Below are 7375 nucleotides of genomic sequence, written 5' to 3'. Positions count from 1 at the left end.
TCGTTATAATTCGTAGATTTCGAATATCATATTTGTGATTTACTAAGTGTGAAATTTAAAAAATGTTATATTCCATATTTTAGGCCTCATTAGGAACAAAGGTCCCCCGCTGACCAAGCTCAGTGGCAGCAGCTCGACGGTGTGAGGGGAAGCCGCTTAGTGGGGGACGGTACACAGGTAGCTGGGGCGGAATTGACCATCGCCCATACTATCACAGGTCTATGGCCGTGTCACTATAGTAGGAGACGATGTAAACCACTGGGTTGCGCGCGCAACCAATTTATCCTCTTCTCAATTTGAAAACTCGAAGGTGTACAATTGACGAGCCAGAAGTTAGCTATGCATATAGATTTGAAAATTCGACCTTGAATAAAAAATGAAATAATAGACGTAGTCAAAAACAAAAAACACTGCCGGAATCGTCTGAGCCATATCTCTAGGTTTTTTTTCACTTTTTTTAAAAAGTCATTTTTTAAACAATTACGTTGTTAATTAATATATATCCTTAATTATGAAAAAAACCAAAAGTCCTAAAGAAAAAGTGAAGATAGTTCTGGATTCTCCTCGGCAATATCTCCGGGTGATTGTTTCATTTTTTAAAAAAATTAATAATTCAAACAATTATATTGTTTATAATTTTCAAAAATTTGTTTTAAAACTATGGTAAACAATTCAGAGTTAAGTAAAAAATAACATACCTTGAAGTATTATGAATAAAAAAATTTTAAACAATGCAAAAAAGTTAGTTTAAACATTGTTTTTGCCTCCTCTACGCAGACAGCACATTTGATTAAATAATGTATTCTTTTTATTCGTTAAGTTAACTACTTTGTAGAACATTTATTTTCCAGAATTTATCTGACATAAACAAATTTACTACAAAAATGAACAGTTGCACACAAAAAACAATTTTCTACAATTTCGAACAGTGAAATTTTTTTAAGATAAAGATTTCTAACAAATTCAGAACTTTAATTATTTGCAGAAAAATATTCTAAAAAATTAACTGTTGCATTTTGAAGTATGCCGCTGAAAATACCATAAAGATAGCTAGTCAGTGTCATCACATCACGTAAAATTTGAGATAACTTAATCTAATGTTAATCTTTTCATTACAAGCAACATTTACTTGTATTGCCAAAAAACGAACATTACAAATATAATATTTTTAAATTGCTAATTGCAAAATTAAAAAACTCTTTTATTTCGTACTTCATTCTTCCATGGGACAAAGTTCAAAACTTTTCATCTCTTAACAATATTTTATTTTCAGCTAACCCTAACTTCTACGGTATTAAGTAATTACCCCTCAGTTTTACAATAGACCATTTTCAGACTACTTGAGAATCACAAAGTTTTTGGTGATATTTATGAGTGAAAGTGCATATTGCATACAATAAAACATGTATGATGATTTAAGAGTGCTCACCGTTTGATGGAAAAAACGATAATCCACATAAAAAGCTCCTATTCCAAAATGGCTGGAAAGCTGTTGATTCTATTAAGTAGGTACAATTCACATTTAACAGTTTCTTTTTGTATCACTTTCCCTGCTGCCACTGTATAACAAACAAACTTTAACGCATCTTTGCACAAAGTGAAGAAATGAAGATGTCTATGCTTCAAATAGAAAACTATGACTAACCCAGTTACAGGTAACCACAAAACCCCTTCATCTTAACCCTCTGAAACCCGAATTTTGCCTTAAAATGGAAATATTTAACTGAAACCTAGATGTATGTACTCAATAGGGCACTCTTGTGGAGCCTATGTACAATATATATTTTTGAAAGACACAAAATTAGGTCTTGATTTATTAAATTGATCTTTAAACACCGGTAATCTAATGATAAATGTTTTCACCGGTAAGATATCAGTATGATGCTCATAAACAAATTTCCTTATTTACTGTTCGACAAATAAATATTATTAAATGAATTCATAAAAATTAGGCTCTGGGTATTATTTATAATGAAGGTAGAATAATCAAATCCATATACGTCATGGGATATCGCAAAGCTGTGTGCGGAGAGGGGGCAAAAACAATGCTTAAACTAACTTTTTTGCATTGCTTAAAATTGTTTTTCATTCATGATACTTCAAGGTTTGTTATTTTTCACTTAACAGCTCTAAATTGTTTACCACAGTTGTTAAATAAATAGTTTTGAATTATAAGCAATATAATTGTTTAAATAATTAATTTTTTTAAATGAAAAAATCCCGGAGATATTGCCGAAAAGAATCCCGAACTATCTTCACTTTTTCTTTAGGACTTTTGGTATTTTTTATAATGAAGGATAAATAATCAAACCTATAATGCGCCATATGATATCGTAAAGCTGTGTGTGTAGAGGGGGCAAAAACAATGGTTAGACTAACTTTTTTGCATTGCTTAACATTTTTTTTTATTCATGATTCTTTAAGGTATGTTATTTTTTACTTCACAACTCTGAATTATTTACCACAATTGTTAAATAAATTTTTAAAAATTGTACACAATATAATTGTTTAAATAATTAATTTTTTTTTAAACTGAAAAAATACTTTGAGATATTGCCGAGAATAATCCAGAAATATCTTCACTTTTTCTTTAGGACTTTTGGTTTTTTTATGCTCCAGTTCTACCTCCCCCCTCTCCCAACCCTCCCTTATTAACTGAAGTTTTTGGTGGGACAATGAATAATACAAACTACAAAATAGCTTCTGAAAGGACTAGAACTTCTAATGACAAAAGGCATGCACACGGAAAATCTAAAGGTCATTTTTCAGGCGACGAATGGGGACTGGGTGTTTGGAATGCTAGGGGAGTAAATGATCTAAAGGTAAAAGAAATGCGTGAAACTATGGACGTGAAGAAACTGGACATTTCATGTGTGTCTGAAACAAAGAAGAAGGGATGCGAAACCAAAGACATAAAAACCGGCGTATTGAAAGGCGGTTTTGAAATATGGTCAGGAGAAGACTGTGAATCACATGGTAAACAAGGAGTAGGTCTGATTTTGAATGAAAGAGCAAAGCAGCATCTCGGAGACCATGGTTTCGTGTCTCTCAGACTGCTGTGAGCTAGAATGAAAGTAGGAATCAGAAAACTATTTATCATAGCATGCTGCGCGCCGGTTGATAGTGATCCTGGAGAAGTAAAAGACGCCTTCTGGGACACTTTAAGTGACACAAAAAATATTTGCGAACATGGAGAAAAAATAATTCTACTAGGAGACATGGACGGTTGAGTGGGCATCCAAAATTAGGATACAGAAAGAGTATTAGGTAATTTTGGGGATCCAAGAACAAATTATAACGGAGATAAACTAGCTGGTCTATGCTTAGAAAGGGGTCTGTTTATTACAAATACTTAGTTTAGGCATAAAATGATCCACATGTACACCTGGTCTAAAGGAAATAGCTGCAGTATAATTAACTTTGTTATTGCGGATGAAAGACTAAGGGAGTTAGTCAAAGATACAAGGGTCATGAGGGGTCCTGAATGCAATACTGATCATTACCTTCTGGTCTCAAAAATTAACTTAGGTCGGGGATGGAGAAAAAATAGAACCAAGAAAGCAAAACAAACGCGAATCAAAATTTAAAACCTGCAGAAACCGGATGTACGAATAGACTTTCAAAATAAGATAATCGAAAACATAGATAGGGCAACATGGGAGGACCGTATAAAAAACAAAGATGTGGAGGGCGCCTGGACAATGTTATGGGATATCCTTGTTAGATGTATGATCGAAGTGTGTGGTACCGCAGTTGTAGGAAGAATTTCTGGTGATGCGTGGTGGAATGATGAAATTCAGGCTGCCCAAAAAGCAAAAAAAGAAGCGTACAAGAGAACTTTGAACATCGCAGGTCTTAGCAATGAGGAAAGAAGTAGACGTAGAAATGATTATAGACGCGAAAACAGGATACTTAAACGATTAGTTAAAGAAAGTAAAGATACAATCAGAGCAGAAGAATAGATAAAAATACAAAACGACTTTGAAGGAAGCAGGAAACTACTTTATAAAAAAATGAAAGGAAACAAAATTACTCAAATTGTCAACATGAGAAATAGTAGGGGGGAAATGTTATATCATGCAGACGGAATACTAGAGGCTTTCAGAAACTATTTTAGGAGACAATTCGGAGATGAAGCTATAGGGCACCACAACTGCGATGTTGAACACGATGCGATGCAAAACTCAATTGAAAAAGTCTGTGTCACTGAGGTTAGGGATATAATTAAGAACTTGAAAAACGGTAAGGCTGCCGGGGTAGACGGTATTAATGCTGAAATGCTTAAACACGGTGGCGTGTGCATACCACATAGACTGTGCGAATTTATAAATTTATGTTTCGAGATGGGAGACGTCCCAGACGATTGGAAAAAAGCAATTATCGTACCAATATACAAGAGAAAGGGAGATAAAGGCGAGTGCAATAATTACCGTAAGTAAAATATATTCAAAAATACTTATTCTTAGGTTAATGAAAATAACAGAAGCAAAGATTTGGGAAGTCCGAAGTAGGTTTATGTCAGGAAGGACATGTACGGATCCAATATTTAGCTTGAGGCAAATAACAGAAAAAAGTTTGAGAGTAGGAAAAAAAGTTTTCTGTGCATTTGTTGACCTAGAAAAAGTTTTTGACAAGGTAGATTGAAGTAAATTTTGGGAAGTCCTGAAAGAGTATGGAGTCAATGGATGGATCCTATAAGCTATAAAAACAATATATACAGGTAGCAAAGCGAGTGTAAGAGTGAATGGAAAACTGAGTGACTGTTTCGATATTATTCAAGGAGTTAGACAAGGATGCGTTATGTCTTCATGGTTATTTATATTATTTATGGACAAGTGTTTAAGAATGGCTCTCTTCGACGAAGAGGGTGTGGGTGTAGAAACAATAAGGGTACGTGGGTTAGGGTTCGCAGATGATAAGGTTGTTGTGGCAGAGTCTATTGAAGGCTTACAAAGAATGTTGAATAAGCTAGATGCTAGAATGAAGAGCATGGGCCTCAAAATTAACGCAAATAAAACAAAAATTATGGTGTTCGAAGGAAAGAGTGAGAAAATACTATGCAATATTTTATTAAATGATGAGAGAATTGAAAAAGTTGATAAGTTCATATACCTTGGTAGCTTATTTACAAGGGTCGGGAAGATAGATGAGGAATTAGATAGACGCATAAACGAAGGTAAGAAGGTTATTGGTAGAGCAGGCCCCCTTATCAGAAGTAAAAATATATGAAATAAAGTTAAAATGGCAATACATAATTCTAAATTTGTACCGACTGTACTATACGGAAGCGAGACATGTACCTATCAAGAAAAAGATAAGAGATATAAGAAGTCACATAAACACGAAAGCCTGAATGAAAAAATGCATGGACATAAAAAAAGCTAGACAAGTATGTCAGGACAGGAAAGTATGGCGGAAAATAGTTAATAAAAAGAGTGTCAGTAGAGTGAATGACGCCTGAAACAAAAGACCTTGGCTACTAATGGACCCAAGTAGGGAACCTTACATAACGACTTCGTAAAGATCTTCACTTGGGGTGATTGCTAGAGAGATTGATCAGCAACCTGTGTCGGAGCAGTGTTGCGGAACGAACGTGTTATTTACTTAAATAGCACGAGAATTCTGGATCAATCTGAAAAACCTCTATCCCTTCCACACACTACTCCTTTCCCCTACCGAATGACTCACGCCTACCCCAAAAGGGATATGGCTTAATGGTGTAATAAATAATCAAATCCATATGCGCCATGGGATATCCTAAATCTGCGTGCGGAGAGGGGGCAAAAACAATGTTTAAACTAGCTTTTTTGCATTGTTTAACATTTTTTTTCATTCATGATACTTCAAGGTATGTTATTTTGCACTTAACAGTTCTAAATTGTTTACCACAGTTGATAAATAAATTGTTGAAAATTATAAACAATATAATTGTTTAAATAATTTTTTTTTCAAAATAAAAAAATCCCGGAGAGATTGCCGAGAAGAATCCCGAACTATCTTCACTTTTTCTTTAGGACTTTTGGTTTTTTTTTATAATGAAGGATAAATAATCAAATCCATATGCGCCATGGGATATCCTAAAGCTGTTTGCGTAGAGGGGGCAAACGCAATGTTTAAACTAACTTTTTTGCATTGTTTAAAATTTTTTTTCATTCATGATACTTCAAGGTATGTTATTTTTTACTTCACAACTCTGAATTGCTTACCACAATCGTTAAATCAATTTTTTAAAATTATAAAAAATATAATTGTTTAAATAATAAATTAAAAAAAAATGAAAAAAACGCCTGGAGATATTGCCGAGGAGAATCCAGAACTATCTTCACTTTTTCTTCAGGACTTTTGGTTTTTTTCATAATGAAGGATAAATAATCAAATCCATATGCGCCATGGGATATCCTAAAGCTGTGTGCGTAGGGGGGGCAAAAACAATGTTTAAATTAACTTTTTTGCATTGTTTAAAATTTTTTTTATTCCTGATACTTCAAGGTATGTTATTTTTCAATTAACAACTGTGAATTGTTTACCACAATTGTTAAATAATTTTTTTTTAAATTATAAACAATATAATTGTTTAAATAATATTTTTTTTTCAAAATGAGAAAATCAACTGGAGATATTGCCGGGAAGAATTCAGAACTATCTTTACTTTTTTGTTTAGGACTTTTGGTTTTTTTATAATGAAGGATAAATAATCAAATCTATATGCGCCATGGGATATCGTAAAGCTGTGTGCGTAGAGGGGGTAAAAACAAATTTTAAACTAACTTTTTTGCATTGTTAAAAATTTTTTTCATTCATGATACTTCAAGGTATGTTATTTTTCACTTAAGTCTGAATTGTTTACCACAATTTTAAAATAAATTTTTAAAAATTATAAACGATATAATTGTTTGAATTATTAATTTTTTTTTAAATGAAAAAAACACCTGGAGATATTGCCGAGGAGAATCCAGAACTATCTTCACTTTTTCTTTAGCACTTTTTGTTTTTTTCATAATGAAGGATATATGTTAAATAAGAACGTAATTGTTTAAGAAATGACTTTTTGAAAAGATTGAAAAAACACCTAGAGATATGGCTCAGGAAATTCCGGCGGTGTTTTTAGTTTTTGACTACGTCTATTATTTCATTTTTTATGCAAGGTCGAATTTTCAGATCTATATGCATAGCTAACTTCTGGGTCGTCACGATTGCCGGTCGGAACACTTCGGCGATTCTACGAGGGTAGTTCAATAAGTCCTTAGAATGAAGTATAAAAACAATTTTTTTTGGGTAAATTTTTTTTTATTTTTCAACATAATGTCCTTGGAGCTCTATACACTTGGTCAATCGCTTTTCAAGTTTTTTTAATCCTTCAGAAAAGTGCGTTTTC

Source organism: Belonocnema kinseyi, chromosome 7 (genome assembly GCF_010883055.1).
Source record: "Belonocnema kinseyi isolate 2016_QV_RU_SX_M_011 chromosome 7, B_treatae_v1, whole genome shotgun sequence".
Lineage (NCBI taxonomy): Eukaryota > Metazoa > Arthropoda > Insecta > Hymenoptera > Cynipidae > Belonocnema > Belonocnema kinseyi.
This window is presented reverse-complemented; position numbering follows the sequence as displayed.